We start from the raw sequence: 19244 nt of genomic DNA on the forward strand, positions 1-19244 counted from the left end.
CCGGTGATGATGGTGATCATGACGGTGCTTCGGAGATGGAGATCACAAGCACAAGATGATGATGGCCATATCATATCACTTATATTGATTGCATGTGATGTTTATCTTTTATGCATCTTATCTTGCTTTGATTGACGGTAGCATTATAAGATGATCTCTCACTAAATTTCAAGATAAAAGTGTTCTTCCTGAGGCATGCCCAGACACCACGTGATGATCGGGTGTGATAAGCTCTACGTCCATCTACAACGGGTGCAAGCCAGTTTTGCACACGCAGAATACTCAGGTTAAACTTGACGAGACTAGCATATGCAGATATGGCCTCGGAACACTGGGACCGAAAGGTCGAGCGTGAATCATATAGTAGATATGATCAACATATTGATGTTCACCATTGAAAGCTACTCCATTTCACGTGATGATTGGTTATGGTTTAGTTGATTTGGATCACGTGATCACTTAGAAGATTAGAGGGATGTCTTTCTAAGTGGGGGTTCTTAAGTAATATGATTAATTGAACTTAAATTTATCATGAACTTAGTACCTGATAGTATCTTGCTTGTCTATGTTTGATTGTAGATAGATGGCCCGTGCTGTTGTTCCGTTGAATTTTAATGCGTTCCTTGAGAAAGCAAAGTTGAAAGATGATGGTAGCAATTACAGGGACTGGGTCCGTAACTTGAGGATTATCCTCATTGCTGCACAGAAGAATTACGTCCTGGAAGCACTGCTAGGTGCCAGGCCTGCTGCTGGAGCAACACCAGATGTTATGAACGTCTGGCAGAGCAAAGATGATGACTACTCAATAGTTCAGTGTGCCATGCTTTACGGCTTCAAATCGGGACTTCAACAACGTTTTGAACGTCATGGAGCATATGAGATGTTCCAGGAGTTGAAGTTAATATTTCAAGCAAATGCCCGAATTGAAAGATATGAAGTCTCCAATAAATTCTATAGCTGCAAGATGGAGGAGAATAGTTTTGTCAGTGAACATATACTCAAAATGTCTGGGTATCATAATCACTTGACGCAACTGGGAGTTAATCTTCCTGTTGATAGTGTCATTGACAGAGTTCTTCAATCACTGCCACCAAGCTACAAGAGCTTCGTGATGAACTATAACATGCAAGGGATGGATAAGACAATTCCCGAGCTCTTCGCAATGCTAAAGGCAACGGAGGTAGAAATCAAGAAGGAGCATCAAGTGTTGATGGTCAACAAGATCGTCAGTTTCAAGAAAAAGGGCAAAGGGAAGAAGAAGGAGAACTTCAAGAAGAACAGTAAGCAAGTTACTGCTCAGGAGAAGAAACCCAAATCTGGACCTAAGCCTGAAACTGAGTGCTTCTACTGCAAGCAGACTGGACACTGGAAGCGGAACTGCCTCAAGTATTTGGCGGATAAGAAGGATGGCAAGGTGAACAAAGGTATATGTGATATACATGTTATTGATGTGTACCTTACTAGAGCTCGTAGTAGCACCTGGGTATTTGATACTGGTTCTGTTGCTCACATTTGCAACTCGAAACAGGGACTACAGATTAAGCGAAAACTGTCAAACGACGAGGTGACGATGCGCGTGGGAAATGGTTCCAAAGTCGATGTGATCGCGGTCGGCACGCTACCTCTCGCCCCTCCCATGCCATGGAGGCCAAGTACCAGAGGGTAAACCCTTCTCCCATCTAGGGAGGAGGTCAAGGAAGAAGACGAAGGGGCCCCCTCTCCCCTTCTCTTCCGGTGGCGCCAGAACGCTGTCGTGGCCATCATCATCATCACCGCGATCTACACCAACACCTCCGCCATCTCCACCAACATATCCATCACCTTCCCCCCTCTATCTACAGCGGTCCACTCTCCCGCAACCCGCTGTACCCTCTACTTGAACATGGTGCTTTATGCTTCATATTATTATCCAATGATGTGTTGCCATCCTATGATGTCTGAGTAGATTTTCGTTGTCCTATCGGTGGTTGATGAATTGCTATGATGGATTTAATTTGCTTGTGGTTATGTTGATGTCCTTTGGTGCCCATCATATGATTGCGCGCGTGGATCACACCCTAGGGTTAGTTGTATGTTGATAGGACTATGTATTGGAGGGCAAGAGTGACAGAAGCTTCAACCTAGCATAGAAATTGATGCATATGGGATTGAAGGGGGGCCAATATATCTTAATGCTATGGTTGGGTTTTACCTTAATGAACATTAGTAGTTGCGGATGCTTGCTAATAGTTCCAATCATAAGTGCATAGAATTCCAAGTCAGGGATGACATGCTAGCAGTGGCCTCTCCCACATAATACTTGCTATCGGTCTAGTAAAGTAGTCAATTGCTTAGGGGCAATTTCGCAACTCCTACCACCACTTTTCCACACTCGCTATATTTAATTTATTTCTTCTTTACTTACAACAGCCCGTACTTTTTGTTTACGTAATATTTATTATATTGCAAACCTATCCAAAAAGACCTACGAAGTACTTCTAGTTTCATACTTGTTCTAGGTAAAGCGAACATCAAGCGTGCGTAGAGTTGTATCGGTGGTCGATAGAACTTGAGGGGATATTTGTTCTGCCTTTAGCTCCTCGTTGGGTTCGACACTCTTACTTATCAAAAACTGTTGCGATCCCCTATACTTGTGGGTTATCAAGACCTTTTTCTGGCGCCGTTGCCGGGGAGCAATAGCGTGGGGTGAATATTCTCGTGTGTGCTTGTTTGCTTTATCACTAAGTAATTTTATTTGTTGTTCTTAGTTGTTCTCTATCTTTAGTTATGGATATGGAACAAGAAATACCAAAAAAAATTAGGTGTACTTGCTACTCATGGAGATGGGGAACCTCCTAAAACCCTCGATGCTGGTTATGTAAAAAAATATTATGTACTACTTTAATAATCCTGAGAAAACCCCATTCAATTATGTAATGGGAGTAACATTGGATCAACGTGAATACTTTATGGATTACCGCTTGACACAAAAGGGGAAACTATTATGGGATCAAATTCATATATTGAATTGGTATGTTAGGCAACTATGCTTGAGATATGATTATACTTGTTGCTCTAAGGTGAAGGCTCCACACCTTCCCTTTTCATGTGAATTTAATGATAATGAAACCTTAGCTTCTTATGCTAATGGTATATATGATTACTATGATGTGGAACAAATAGAAGATTTTTTTGCTTTTAAGGGTGCTTATGAAATTGAATCTTTGTTTGAAAAGCATGAAGCTTATGATGATGATGTTTATAGGCCTGAAAATTTAGCTATCTTAAAATATTGCTATGATAATTATGAATATAATTCCTATATTAATGCGCTTATTGAGAAAGTCTCCACTGTCCAAGAAGAGACTAATATTTTGCAGGAGTCTATGGAAGAAGAATTTGATGAAACTGTGAGCTGATTGGATGAAAAAGATGAGGAGGAGAGCGAAGAACAAAAGGAGGAAGAGCGGATTAGCTACCCGTGCCCACCTTCTAATGAGAGTAACTCTTCAACTCATACATTGTTTAATTTCCCTTCGTGCTTACCGGAGGATGATTGCTACAATGATTGTTATGATCCCGTTGATTCTTTTGAAATATCCCTTTTTGATGATGCTTGCTATGCTTGTGGCCAAGATGCCAATATGAATTATGCTTATGGAGATGAACTTGCTATAGTTCCTTATGTTAAACATGAAATTGTTGCTATTGCACCCTGATAAGTCTCCAACGTATCTATAATTTTTGATTGCTCCATGCTATATTATCTACTGTTTTGAATGTTTATGGGCTTTATTATACACTTTTATACCATTTTTGGGACTAACCTATTAACCCAGAGCCCAGTGCCAGTTTCTGTTTTTTACCCTGTTTTAGGGTTTCGAAGAAAAGGAAAATCAAACGGAGTCCAATTGACCTGAAACTTCACGGAACTCATTTTTGGAACGAAAGAAGCCCAGAAGACTTGGAGAGCACATCGGGGGACCTGCGAGGAGGCCACGAGGCAGGGGGCACCCCACCACCCTGGGCGCGCCCTCCACCCTCGTGGGCCCCTCGTGGCCCCCCTGACGTACTTCTTCCGCCTATATATCTCCATATACCCTAAAAACATCGGTGAGCACAATAGATCGGGAGTTCTGCCGCCAGAAGCCTCCGTAGCCACCGAAAGCCAATCTAGACCCGTTCCGGCACCCTGCCGGAGGGGGCAATCCTTCTCCGGTGGCCATCTTCATCATCCCAGTGATCTCCATGACGAGGAGGGAGTAGTTCTCCCTTGGGGCTGAGGGTATGTACCAGTAGCTATGTGTTTGATCTCTCTCTCTCTCTCTCTCTCTCTCGTGTTCTTGAGGTGGCACGATCTTGATGTATCGTGAGCTTTGCTATTATAGTTGGATCTTATGTTTCTCCTCCCCCTCTACTCTCTTGTAATGAATTGAGTTTCCCCTTTGAAGTTATCTTATCGGATTGAGTATTTAAAGATTTGAGAACACTTGATGTATGTCTTGCCGTGCATATCTGTGGTGACAATGGGATACCACGTGATTCACTTGATGTATGTTTTGGTGACCAACTTGCGGGTTCCGCCCATGAACCTATGCATAGGGGTTGGCACACGTTTTCGTCGTGATTCTCCGGTAGGAACTTTGGGGCACTCTTTGAGGTTCTATGTGTTGGTTGAATAGATGAATCTGAGATTGTGTGATGCATATCGTATAATCATACCCACGGATACTTGAGGTGACATTGGAGTATCTAGGTGACATTAGGGTTTTGGTTGATTTTTGTCTTAAGGTGTTATTCTAGTACGAACTCTAGGGCTGTTTGGGACACTTGTAGGAATAGCCCAACGGATTGATTGGAAAGAATAACTTTGAGGTGGTTTCGTACCCTACCATAATCTCTTCGTTTGTTCTCTGCTATTAGTGACTTTTGAGTGACTCTTTGTTGCATGTTGAGGGATAGTTATGTGATCCAATTATGCTATTATTGTTGAGAGGACTTGCACTAGTGAAAGTATGAACCAGGCCTTGTTTCCTAGCATTGCAATACCGTTTACGCTCACTTTTATCATTAGTTACCTTGCTGTTTTTATAATTTCAGATTACAAATACCTTTATCTACTATCCATATACCACTTGTATCACCCTCTCTTCGCCGAACTAGTGCACCTATACAATTTACCATTGTATTGGGTGTGTTGCGGACACAAGAGACTCTTTGTTATTTGGTTGCAGGGTTGCTTGAGAGAGACCATCTTCATCCTACGCCTCCTACGGATTGATAAACCTTAGGTCATCCACTTGAGGGAAATTTGCTACTGTCCTACAAACCTCTACACTTGGAGGCCCAACAACGTCTATAAGAAGAAGGTTGTGTAGTAGACATCACACCCACGCATGATAGTCCTAATATCTTTTTGAATTCTCCCGACTACACTATATCGGAGAAGTTTGTACTTATTAAGGATTATATTGATGGGTTGCCTTTTACTGTTACACATGATGATTTTGATAGATATAATATGCATGTGCTTGCTAATCCTACTTGCAATTATTATGAGAGAGGAACTATATCTCCACCTCTCTATGTTTCCCACACGATAAAATTGCAAGAAACTGTTTATACTATGCATTGGCCTTTACTTTGTGTGCATGAATTGTTCTTTTATGACATGCCGATGCACAGGAAGAGAGTTAGACTTCGTCATTACATGATATATGTTGCTTTGTGCTCACTACTAAATTACAAATCATTGCTAATAAAATTAGCTTTGATATACCTTGGGATCCGGGTGGATTCACTACTTGAGCACTATATGCCTAGCTTAATGGCTTTAAAGAAAGCGCTGCCAGGGAGACAACCCGGAAGTTTTAGAGAGTCATTTATTTCTGTTGAGTGCTTTCATATAGTTTAAAAACAAAAAAAATAAAGAGGGGAACCCAAAACTTTTTAAAAAAGGAAAGTGAAACTCAAAAAGACAAGCATTGTTGAAGTGGGGGAGCTCCTTGAACTTTGTTCATGCTCACGGAAACTTTGTGAATCTTTGATTACAGAAACTTTTCAATAAAAATATTTATCCCCTTGTACAATTCCATTGTATTATAAAAATAATGTGCCAAGGTTTGCCTTTGGATATTTACATTTGCTTGATGGTTTGTATGGTGCAGGACAGAAACATTGGCTGTAGTGCGTGATTTTACATTTTTTGCTGGAATGTCTAATAGTTCTGATTCTTTTTGAAATGTCTTCCTATACAAATTCTTTATTTTTCCAAAATTTGGTAGAATTTTTCAAGTATCAGAAGTATGGTGAATGTTCAGATTATTACAGACAGTTCTGTTGTAGACAGATTCTGTTTTTGATGCATAGTTTGCTTGTTATGATGAAACTATCGATTCATATCAGTGGAGTTATATTAAAGTAGACACAATGCAAAAAAAATATGAAATGGTTTGCAACAGTACTTAGAGTAGTGATTTGCTTTATTATACTAATGGATCTTACCGAGTTTTCTGTTGAAGTTTTGAGTGGATGAAGTGTTCGATGATCGAGAAGGTCTCGATGTGAGAAGAAGGAAGAGAGGCAAGAGTTCAAGCTTGGGGATGCCCTAGGCACCCCAAGTAAATATTCAAGGAGACTGAAGCATCTAAGCTTGGGGATGCCCCGGAAGGCATCCCCTCTTTCTTCAACAAGTATCGGTATGTTTTCGGATTCGTTTCGTTCATGCGATATGTGCAATCTTGGAGCGTCTTTTGCATTTAGTTTTCATTTTTATTTTATGCACCATGCTGGTATGAGATAGTCCTTGGTTGATTTATAGAATGCTGTATGCACTTCACTTATATCTTTTGAGTATGGCTTTATAGAATGCTTCATGTGCTTCACTTATATCATTTGAAGTTTGGATTGCCTGTTTCTCTTTACATAGAAAACCGCCATTTGTAGAATGCTCTTTTGCTTCACTTAGATTTGTTAGAGCACGGGCATATCTTTTGTAGAAAGAATTAAACTCTCTTGCTTCACTTATATCTATTTAGAGAGATAACAAGAACTGGTCATTCACATGGTTAGTCATAAAATCCTACATAGAACTTGTAGATCACTGAATATGATATGTTTGATTCCTTGCAATAGTTTTGCGATATAAAGATGGTGATATTAGAGTCATGCTAGTGGGTAGTTTTGGATTGTAGAAATACTTGTGTTGAGGTTTGTGATTCCCATAGCATGCACGTATGGGGAATCATTATGTAACGAAGTCGGAGCATGATTTATTTATTGATTGTCTTCCTTATGAGTGGCGGTCGGGGACGCGCGATGGTCTTTTCCTACCAATCTATCCCCCTAGGAGCATGCGCGTAGTACTTTGTTTCGATGACTAATAGATTTTTGCAATAAGTATGTGAGTTCTTTATGACTAATGGTGAGCCCATGGATTATACGCACTCTCACCCTTCCACCATTGCTAGCCTCTCTAGTACCGCGCAACTTTCGCCGGTACCATAAACCCACCATATAAATTCCTCAAAACAGCCACCATACCTACCTATCATGGCATTTCCATAGCCATTCCGAGATATATTGCCATGCAACTTCCATCATCATCATATACATGACTTGAGCATTCATTGTCATATTGCTTTGCATGATCGTAAGATAGCTAGCATGATGTTTTCTTGGCTTGTCCGTTTTTTGATGTCATTGCTACGCTAGATCATTGCACATCCCGGTACACCGCCGGAGGCATTCATATAGAGTCATATCTTTGTTCTAGATATCGAGTTGTAATGTTGAGTTGTAAGTAAATAAAAGTGTGATGATCATCATTATTAGAGCATTACCCCAGTGAGGAAATGATGATGGAGACTATGATTCCCCCACAAGTCGGGATGAGACTCCGGACTTTAAAAATAAATAAAAGAGGCCAAAGAAGCCCAAACAAAAAAAGAGGCCAAAGAAGCCCACCAAAAAAATGAGAGAGAAAGAGAGAAGGGGCAATGTTACTATCCTTTTACCACACTTGTGCTTCAAAGTAGCACCATGTTCTTCATATAGAGAGTCTCTTGAGTTATCACTTTCATATACTAGTGGGAATTTTCATTATAGAACTTGGCTTGTATATTCCGATGATGGGCTTCCTCAAATGTCCGAGGTCTTCATGAGCAAGCAAGTTGGATGCACACCCACTTAGTTTCAGTTGGAGCTTTCATACACTTATAGCTCTAGTGCATCCGTTGCATGGCAATCCCTACTCACTCACATTGATATCTATTGATGGGCATCTCCATAGCCCATTGATACGCCTAGTTGATGTGAGACTATTTTCTCCTTTTTGTCTTCTCCACCATCATATTCTATTCCACCTATAGTGCTATGTCCATGGCTCACGCTCATGTATTGCGTGAAAGTTGAAAAGGTTTGAGAACGTCAAAAGTATGAAACAATTGCTTGGCTTGTCATCGGGGTTGTGCATGATGTGAGTATTTTGTGTGGTGAAGATGGAGCATAGCCAGACTATATGATTTTTGTAACATCCCAAATTTTCAATTTGGAATTTTATACACTAGATCATCATTACATATCATATTTTATTCCATTTTGGTTGATCCTAGAAAATTCTACGCAACTCACGGACCCTCGGAGAGAGTTGGGGATTTCGTTATTTTCATATTTGAGTTTTTCTCAAATTTTGAAAATAGGATCATTTGATTTTATTTATTTTATCTTCAATTATTTCTATTACAAAAATATGAGAGAGGGAATAAAATGACTTTCCCCAAATAAAGAAATACTGAGGTTTTAATAAAAAAATCAAATAAGATTTTATTTTGGTTTTATTTGCTATTTTATTTGAATTTAGAAAATGCGCTTTTTTCAAAATTGCATTTAGGCCCCAAATAAATGTTCATCCTGTGCAGCTTGATTTTAGAAGCCGGAGAAAATTTATTTCAGGATTTTTGGAGTCCGTTTAGTATTCCTTTTGTTTTTTTCTGAGTAGTAATTATTTAAACAAAAGTCTAAACCGACTCTGGGCCGTAACCGGCCAGGACTCCGCCTGGCCGGGCCTTTTTATAGCGCCGCCGAGGCCCGAGGCCAGCCTAGCCGCGCCCCGCCCCAAACCCTAACCCTAGATTGCCGCCAACGCCTCGCCGCCGCCGCCGCCGCACCGCCGCCGCCCCGCCACGGGATCGCCACCGCCGGAGGTAGCTTTTCTGGCCGCCGTTTTTTTTAGAAAACCGATCGGTTTTCCGTCGGTTTGTTCGGTTTTTTTAGTTTCGGTTTTTTAAAATAGATCGGTTTTTCCGGTTTATTTAATTAGCGAGTGTTCGCCCGTTTGTTCATTTTAACGAACGTTCGTCGTTTTTCTTTTTCTCGGATTAAATCCGTGATTTTTCTGATCGCGATTCCTGATCCGATTTTCGTTTTTGTCTAACTTTTCGCTCGTTTATCGGAATCAGGAAATTCAAGTGCCTAGAGTTTTGTCTCGAAACCCTCTTTCCGTTTAACCAACTCAAACAAGTTTTTGCCACTATAAAAATTGCCCTAGATCCAGAATAGTAAACGAAGCCTGTTTCTTTTGCCGTTTGTCTTCCGTTGCTTCGTTCAATTTGATTCTTTTTGCCAACCGGAGTTCTTAAGTTGAACTTTCTGGTTAGATCTCTTATTCGAGTTTTACCTGTGCATTAGTTGAGTACTTATTGTATGCTTGTTTGTTTGCGATAGAGTACCCAGAGTGCGCCGCTTGCTACTTTGAATCGCTAGGTTTTGCGGATCATCAGCAAGGCAAGTAACACTTTGATAATACTTCCAACTACCCAGTTTTTATTGCATTAGATCAACCCTCTCACATTGCATGATTAGGATCTAATTAAATTGTGGGTTTGGGAAGTAGTAGATGAGGTAGTACCTATTACCTGTTTTATTATCAAACTTTTGGGAGTTACTTCTACGTTTGCTTATTATGCCATGCTATGCTAGTAGACGTAGATTGGGTGAGTGTATCCATGACAGATGTGAGATTGTTAATTTAATGGTTTATCTAAGGTGGCAACTTAAATACACATCTGGGTGGATTGAGGCACCTGGGTATTCCAGCGATTGCCTGTTTTTCTTTTGGACCGCCACCCAGGCTCAAAGGGATCATGAGATTATTCATGCTAGAAACTTCCGTGTGCAGCCACAAGCTACTATGGGCTCTAGCATAGTTGATTAAGTCGTGCGAACTCTTACAGTGGTAGACTAGCAGATGTAGGGGAAAGTAGGTGTAACGGTCTACCCGATCGTAAGGTGCTAGCGCTTCTGAAAGACTATGTCTCAGTCATCCCTTTCTCAAACACCATGTAGTGCGAGAAATTAAACGGAGGCGATCGAGTCTTGTGGGGAAAAGTGCGCAAACCTCTGTAGAGTGTATAAACTAATCATGGTTAGCCGTGTCCCTGGTTATGGACATCTTGTGTATCTAGTACCTGGATTATCATGTGAATCTCATCATGTTACTCTAAAATTAATTTTGTTGGGTTTTGTTTAATGATGATGCTTAATTGGGATTGAGAATTCTGTCAACCATTCTCAATGTTTAACAACCACCATGATAGTTAAATAAAATTTATTCCTTTGCAGTAGGGAAAAATTGGCTTTACACAAAACTGTAACCATAGAGCTTTCCACCAGCCAAATATGCATATAGTATAGCCTTATTCTTTCATTGTTCTCCATGTGTTGCATTGCCAGCATATTCCATGTGCTGACCCGTTTCGAGCTGCAACGTTAATGTTGCATACTTTTCAGACGATGATTAAGGTGCTTTTAGGTCGTGGTTCTATACTCAGTGATGCCGTTGGAGTTGATGGACTCACTTATCTTCCAAGCCTTCCGATGTTATCGTTATTAGATGGCTTTAAGCCATATTTATTGTAATAAGTTCTCTTTTGAGACACTCGATGTAATAAGTGTGTGATTGCTACACTGTTATAAATCCTTCAAGTACTGTGTGGTGTCAGCATTACTGATCCAGGGATGACACCTGAGCACAGAGATTGGACCATTTGAGGTCTGGTCGCTACAAGATGGTATCAGAGCACACGCTGACTGTAGGACATGACCACTAAGCTAAAATACCTAGATCACTACTCACTCTCTTCTAATTCTGACTTCTCATCTTTTCTACTCTTTTAGGATGGCGGATGCAATGAACAAGTTCACGCAACCGGATGAAGATACACCCTTTGGACGACACTTGAAGGAAGTCACTAGATATCTGAACATAGGAGTATCAAGTTTCACCGGAACCTACAACGCCACTCTACCTAAAGAAGAGCGCTGGATGATTCAAGTTCAAGTTCTAGGAAGGACGTTCATGCCAGTCACTGAGCCCATAGAGTTTTCTTTTGATGCACCAACCTGGAGTCTAGGAAAGAGCATGGCAGCTCACATTGCCATGGGACGCATTGGAGAAGTTTACCGCAATGATCTCAAGGATACTATCTACCAGATTTGTGGGTGCCGAGACGAGCACTGGGAGATGATTAGCACCAGGAAGGATAGATCAGTTGTAGCTTTTATCCAGGAGTTAAACCAACACATTCGACGTCAGGAGAACCAGATGTGCGCCGACATGATAGATCTGAAGAAGGCGAGGATAAGAATCAAGGATCTGGAGGAAGAACTCAAGGCTACACGTGAAGATTATGAAGAGGAAATCGAAGTATTAGTGGAGAAGAATGACGATCTGATCAGGAAGATTTGAATATTTATGGGAGGCCCTACACCAGTAGAAGAAGACGAAGAACCCAAGGAGATTCGCCCAGAAGACTACATCATCATCGACGACACCGACTCGGATCCAAATGATAGTGATGATGACTATGTTGATGAAGCTGGAGCAGATATCATGGAGTCTGCAACCAAAGAATATTTCTAGTAGACCACCCCATCAGTAGTAGTAGTCCACCATGTAAATATAGTAGTCCGAGCACTTTTGCGATAGTTAGATCGGTTGTATGCCCTTGTTTGATTGATTGAATGAAGTGAATTGTTTGCTTTTGCCTCATGTGCATATGGGTAGTGTTTTCTCTTTAGACCCCCTCTATTCTTAAATCTCATCTTTTCTAAACCCTCAGATGCCTCCGAGACGTGACCCCGGATTTACCTTCCCACCGGAGCTCACCCAGTTGATCCAGCAGCAGAACACATTGATGCAGTTGCTAGTCCAGAATCAGTATCAGGGGAACAACAACAACAACCCACCACCACCACCACCACATGTTGATCACTTAGCCCGTTTTCTTAGGCTGAATCCGCCAGTGTTTTCCAGTAGCACCGAGCCGATAGTAGAAGATGATTGGCTCCGCAAGACAGCTAGAGAGTTAACCACGGCAGGATGCACAGATGCGGAAAAGGAGAAGTTTACCGCACATCAGCTGGAAGGACCCGCAGCATCATGGTGGGAGAATTTCACCGCCACTTTCCCAATCGACACTGTCACATGGGACCAGTTTCAGCAAGCTTTTCATACTGCCCATGTTTCAGCAAGAGCTATGGCCATGAAGAAGCAAGAGTTTCGCAACTTGCACCAAGGAGGACGGACAATTGGCCAGTATGTGGAGGACTTTAGTAAGTTAGCACGTTATACCCCAGATGACGTTGCTACGGATGTAGCTAAGCAGGAGAAGTTTCTGGAAGGACTGAATGATGAGTTGAGCATGCAGTTGATGGTAGCAACCTTCAACAACTACCAGGAGTTGGTAGACCGTGCTCTCATGATTGAAGGGAAGCAGCAGCAGATTGAGAACCGCAAGAGGAAGTATGGACAAGGGAAGTACAATTCAGGAGCTCAGCAGAAGCCATGTTTTACCCCTAGTCCGGGAGGACATTTTCAGCATACCCATGGAGGAGGTAGCTCGCACAACCATAATGGCACCAAGAATGGTAATGGGAATGGAGGAAGCAACGGCCAGAACCGCACCAACCCATCAACCCCAGCCAAGAGAGACCTGAGCCAAGTCACTTGTTTCAAGTGCCAGAAGACCGGACATTATGCCAATGAATGTCCTGAATCATAGAATGGTAATGGCAATGGAAGCTCTGGAAAGAAGCCGAACCGTTTCAATAGGGGACAGGTGAACCACGTTAACGTGGAGGAGGTTGAAGAGCAGCCGGATGCAGTAATCGGTAAGTTTTTGGTTAAGTCATTTACTGCACTTGTTCTTTTTTATTCTGGTGCATCGCATTCATACATATTAAGGGAATTTGTGGATAAGTATAACCTGCCCACCAAAGTTCTTAGAACACCAATGTTAGTAAGCTCACCTGGAGCGGAGTATATGGCTAGCCAAGGATGTTTTCAAGTGCCATTGAGTATAGGTAGGCATGTGTTTCCCTCGGATTCAATCATTTTGGAATCACAAGGATTGGATGTAATTCTGGGTATGGATTGGCTGTCGATGTATGGAGGAAACATCGATTGCGCCAGTAAGTCAATTTTGCTCACCACCCCAGAAGGAAGAAGGATCAAGTATGTATCCCGGCATGTGCCAAAGAGGAATCAGGTAAATTGTTTAACATGAGTTGTGCAAGAGGAAGTACCAGTGGTGAAGGATTTCCCGGACGTATTTCCAGAAGAATTGCCAGGCATGCCACCGGATAGAGATATAGAGTTTTTGATTGAGTTTTTTCAGGCATAGGGCCAATATCAAAGAGACCATATAGGATGCCCGCAAAGGATTTGGTGGAGATTAAGAAGCAGGTTAAGGAGTTACTGGATAAAGGAAGAAGGATTGAATGAAGTAACCATCAAGAACAAGTACCCACTACCGATGATCAATGATTTGTTTGATCGGTTGCAAGGAGCTAAGGTATTTTCCAAGATCGATCTGCGATCAGGATACCACCAGTTGAAGATTCGAGAACAGGATATACCTAAGACGGCTTTTACCACCAGGTATGGGCTGTACGAGTATACCGTTATGTCATTTGGTCTGACTAACGCACCTGCATATTTTATGAACATGATGAACAAGGTGTTTATGGAGTTTCTGGATAAGTTTGTCGTAGTGTTCATTGATGATATCCTGGTTTACTCGAAGAATGAAGAGGAGCATAAGGAGCATTTGCGTTTGGTTCTTGGAAAACTCAGAGAACATCAATTATATGCCAAATTTAGCAAATGTTAGTTTTGGTTGAAGGAAGTTGGATTTCTCGGACACGTTATATCTGGAGAAGGTATATCAGTAGATCCCACTAAGGTTGACACTGTGACAAATTGGGAAGCCCCAACAACAGTTGGAGAGATCCGGAGTTTTCTTGGACTCGCAGGATACTACCACAGATTCATTGAGAATTTCTCAAAGATTGCGAAGCCTATGACGGAGTTGTTGAAGAAAGATATCAAGTTCATATGGACTGAGGAATGTGAGGTTAGTTTCCAGGAGTTGAAGAAACGTTTAGTTACCTCACCAGTGTTGATTTTGCCAGATCAGACCAAGGATTATGAGGTGTATTGCGACGCTTCACGTCGATGACTTGGGGCAGTGCTTATGCAGGAAGGAAGAGTTGTTTCCTATGCCTCACGACAGCTCAAACCTCATGAGTTGAATTATGCTACGCATGATTTGGAGTTAGTAGCCGTAGTGCATGCGTTGAAGCCGTGGAGACACTTTCTCATTGGAAACCATTGTGAGGTATACACGGATCACAAGAGTTTGAAGTATATTTTCACGCAGAAGGAGTTGAATCTCAGGCAAAGGAGATGGTTGGAGCTCATCAAGGATTATGATATGAAATTGCATTATCACCCCGGAAAGGCTAACGTAGTAGCTGACGCGTTGAGCCGTGAAAGCCATGTCAACACCATAATGACGGGAGATTTACCAAGGGAGTTAGCCAAAAATCTTCGTGAGCTAGGTTTGGAGATAGTTTCGAGAGGCTATGTAGCAGCATTGGAGATTCAGTCTACTTTAATGGATAAGATCAGAGAAGCCCAGAAGACTGACAAGGAGATTGCCTCTATAAACGAGAAAATGAGCAAAGGAAAAGCTAAGGGATTTCGTGAGGATGAGCATGATACCTTATGGTTTGAAGACCGTGTTTATGTGCCTAATGATTCGGAGATCAGGAAGTTAATTCTGCAAGAGGCCCATGATTCAGCATATTCGATTCACCCAGGCAATACCAAGATGTATTTGGATTTGAAGGATACTTTCTGGTGGACCGGAATGAAGAAGGATATTGCGGAGTATGTAGCAGTTTGTGATGTATGTCAGAGAGTAAAGGCTGAACATCAGAAGCCAGCAGGATTACTACAGCCATTGCCGATACCCGAGTGGAAGTGGATAAGTTAGGCATGGATTTTATTATAGGATTACCCAGAACTCGTTCAGGCTATGACTTGATATGGGTCGTAGTAGATTGTTTGACAAAGGTAGCTCATTTCATTCCAATGAAGACTACCTATACCAATGTAAAGTTGGCAAAGATATACATGACCAGAATCGTATGTCTGCATGGAGTTCCAAGGAGCATTGTATCAGATAGAGGAACTCAATTTACCTCAAAGTTCTGGAATCGGTTGCATGAAACTTTGGGTACCAGACTGGAGTTCAGTACAGCTTTCCATCCGCAGACAGATGGACAGACCGAGAGAGTTAATCAGATTTTGGAGGATATGCTAAGAGCTTGTGCGCTAGATTACGGATCTAGTTGGGACGAGAATTTGCCATATGCAGAGTTCTCTTACAACAATAGTTATCAATCCAGTTTGAAGATGGCCCCTTTCGAAGCCTTGTACGGAAGGAGGTGCAGGACCCCATTGTCTTGGGATGAAGTTGGAGACCGCCAGTTGTTTGGACCGGATCTGATTAAGGAGTCTGAACAGAAAGTAAAATTGATTCGTGATAAGCTCAAGGTAGCCCAGTCCAGGCAGAAGAGCTACGCAGATTCAAAACGCAAGGAGACAGTTTACGAAGTCGGAGACCGAGTTTATCTTCAAGTATCACCACTTCGAGGAGTTAAGCGCTTTGGAGTTAAGGGAAAGTTAGCGCCACAATTTGTAGGCCCATACAAAGTTATGGAGCGTATGGGAGAAGTAGCCTATAAGTTGGAGTTACCCGAAGGATTGTCAGGAGTTCACGACGTATTCCACGTTTCCTAGTTGAAGAAGTGCCACACAGAGATGGCTGACATACCGCTGAGAGATACAGTGCCACTGGAAGCGATTCAGTTGGACAGTGATTTGACCTATGAGGAGAAACCAGTTAAGATTCTAGAGTATGCCAGTCGAGTCACCCGCAACAAGGTTATCAAGTTTTGCAAAGTTTAGTGGAGCCACCACACGGAGGATGAAGCCACCACACGGAGGATGAAGCCACCTGGGAGCGAGAGGAAGAATTGCTGAAGGACCACCCTCACCTATTTTCTAGCAAACCGAATCTCGAGGGCGAGATTCATCTTAAGGGGGGTAGGTTTGTAACATCCCAAATTTTTAATTTGGAATGTTATACACTAGATCATCATTGCATATCATATTTTATTGCATTTTGGCTGATCCTAGAAAATTCTACGCAACTCAATGACCCTCAGAGAGAGTTGGGGATTTCGTTATTTTCATATTTGAGTTTTTCTCAAATTTTGAAAATAGGATCATTTGATTTTATTTATTTTATCTTCAATTATTTCTATTACAAAAATATGAGAGAGGGAATAAAATGACTTTCCCAAAATAAAGAAATACTGAGGATTTAATAAAAAATCAAATAAGATTTTATTTTGGTTTTATTTGCTATTTTATTTGAATTTAGAAAATGCACATTTTTCAAAATTGCATTTAGGCCCCAAATAAATGTTCATCCCGTGCGGCTTGATTTTAGAAGCTGGGGAAAATTTATTTCGGGATTTTTGGAGTCCATTTAGTATTCCTTTTGTTTTTTTTTCTGAGCGTAATTATTTAAAAAAAAGTCTGAACCGGCTCTGGACCGTAACCGGCCAGGATTCCACCTGGCCGGGCCTTTTTATAGCGCCGCCGAGGTCAACCCAGCCGCGCCCCGCCCCAATCCCTAACCCTAGAGCGCCGCCGCCACTGCCCGCGCCGCTGCCGCACCGCCCCGCCACCGGACCGCCGCCGCGCCGCCTCGCCGCTGCCGGAGGTAGCTTTTCTCGCCGCCGTTTTTTTAGAAAACCGATCGGTTTTCCGTCGGATTGTTCGGTTTTTTTAGTTTTGGTTTTGTTTAAATAGATCGGTTTTTCCGGTTTATTTAATTAGCGAGCGTTCTCTTGTTCTTTCGTTTTAACGAACGTTCGTCGTTTTTATTTTTCTCGGATTAAATCCGCGATTTTTCTGATCGTGATTCCTGATCCGATTTTCATTTTAGTCTAACTTTTCGCTCGTTTATCGGAATCAAGCGATTCAAGCGCCGGGAGTTTCGTCTCGAAACCCTCTTTCCGTTTAACCAACTCAAACAAGTTTTTGCCACTTTAAAAATTGCCCTAGATCCAGAATAGTAAACCAAGCCTGTTTCTTTTGCCGTTTGTCTTCCGTTGCTTCGTTCGATTTGATTCTTTTTGCCAACCGGAGTTCTTAAGTTGAACTTTCTGGTTAGATCTCTTATTCGAGTTTTACCTGTGCATTAGTTGAGTACTTATTGTATGCTTGTTTGTTTGCGATAGAGTACCCGGAGTGCGCCGCTTGCTACTTCGAATCGCTAGGTTTTGCGGATCATCAGCAAGGCAAGTAACACTTTGATCATACTTCCAACTACCCAGTTTTTATTGCATTAGATCAACCCTGTCACATTGCATGATTAGGATCTAATTAAATTGTGGGTTTGGGAAGTAGTAGATGAGGTAGTACCTATTACCTGTTTTATTATCAAACATTTGGGAGTTACTTCTACGTTTGCTTATTATTGTCAGGACCCCGATTCCAAGTCACATCGATCTAGCCGGTAACACCTCATATCACTTTGTGGCCTCACACACAGTATTCCCATGGGTGTCGCCTTACCATGGCCCGGGACCGTTTGCGCCTTTTGGCTCACGTATATGATAGTGTCGCTAGCATCCATATGACAGAGAACCTGGGCCGACATGGCTAGTCATGGACCCAAAGGGGCACAGGCCTATGGGGACAGGCATACATGAATCACATCGAGCATGTCGATCAACAGCGTGTGAATCCGGGCTGTAGCACTGGGCTAACAGGACTCCGGGGAACCCGGGCTGTAGCAGGCTTGGCAGGACTCCGGATGTCACCGCGTGACATTTCCCCGAAGGGACAGACATAGGAACAAAGTGAAACACATGCCGGCCAGTCAAGTGTCCTAAGCAGTAGTGCTGGGCTAGCAGGACTCCGGTGAACCGGGCTGTAGCGGACTACTATGGCTCATGGAAGCACTAGACTACATTTCCCCATAAGAGAGGCTGCCAAGGATAAATAACTAGATTGTCGGATCCCACACATACCAAGCATTTCAATCATACACACAATATGCTCGATATGTGTAAATACAACATGGCATCACAACAAAACTCTACGACTCAGAGTATTTATTCATTAGGCTCCGAGGAGCGAGATATTACAAACATGGTCTCATGACCCAACATACAGAGCATACAAGCAACAAGCACATGCGGAAGCCTAACTTGTCTGAGTACAGACAACTACAAATGAAGAAGGCTCAGAAGCCTGACTATCTACAAGACCCTCCCAAGGGTATAAGATCGTAGCTGAGGTAACAAGCTAAACGTCGAAGTCCACATGGAACTACTAGCGAGACTCAAATCTCTCTGCAAAACATAAAATAAGCAAACGTGAGTACAAATGTACCCAACAAGACTTACATCAGAACTACCTACATATGCATCGGTATCAACAAAGGGGTGGTGGAGTTTAACTGCAGCAAGCCAGCTTTGACTCAGTGGCTAACCTGAACTACGACTGCAAATAACTCTTTTGAGGTGGCGCACACGATTCACAAATTCACCATACCAATACATCACTATGGATGCGCTCCCGTCTCCCTACGAGAACGCCATCCATAGCACTCACGCTTATCTTGCGCATTTTAGAGTATCCACTTTCACTTGTCTATGAACTATGCAAGGGGTCCAAGTTTCCATATCCGAGGAATCCGGCTATTCGAATAGATAATGATAACCCTGCAGGGGTGTACTTCTTCACGCACGCTCTCGCCACTTACCACCATGTACACATCGTGTATCTCAGCAACCATCAAGCGGAAGCCTGGCGAGGGAGTCGGCCACGACCTGACTAA

The sequence above is a fragment of the Triticum urartu genome, chromosome 4A (genome assembly GCF_056163025.1).
Source record: "Triticum urartu cultivar PI428250 chromosome 4A, HENAU_Tu73, whole genome shotgun sequence".
Taxonomy (NCBI): Eukaryota; Viridiplantae; Streptophyta; class Magnoliopsida; order Poales; family Poaceae; genus Triticum; species Triticum urartu.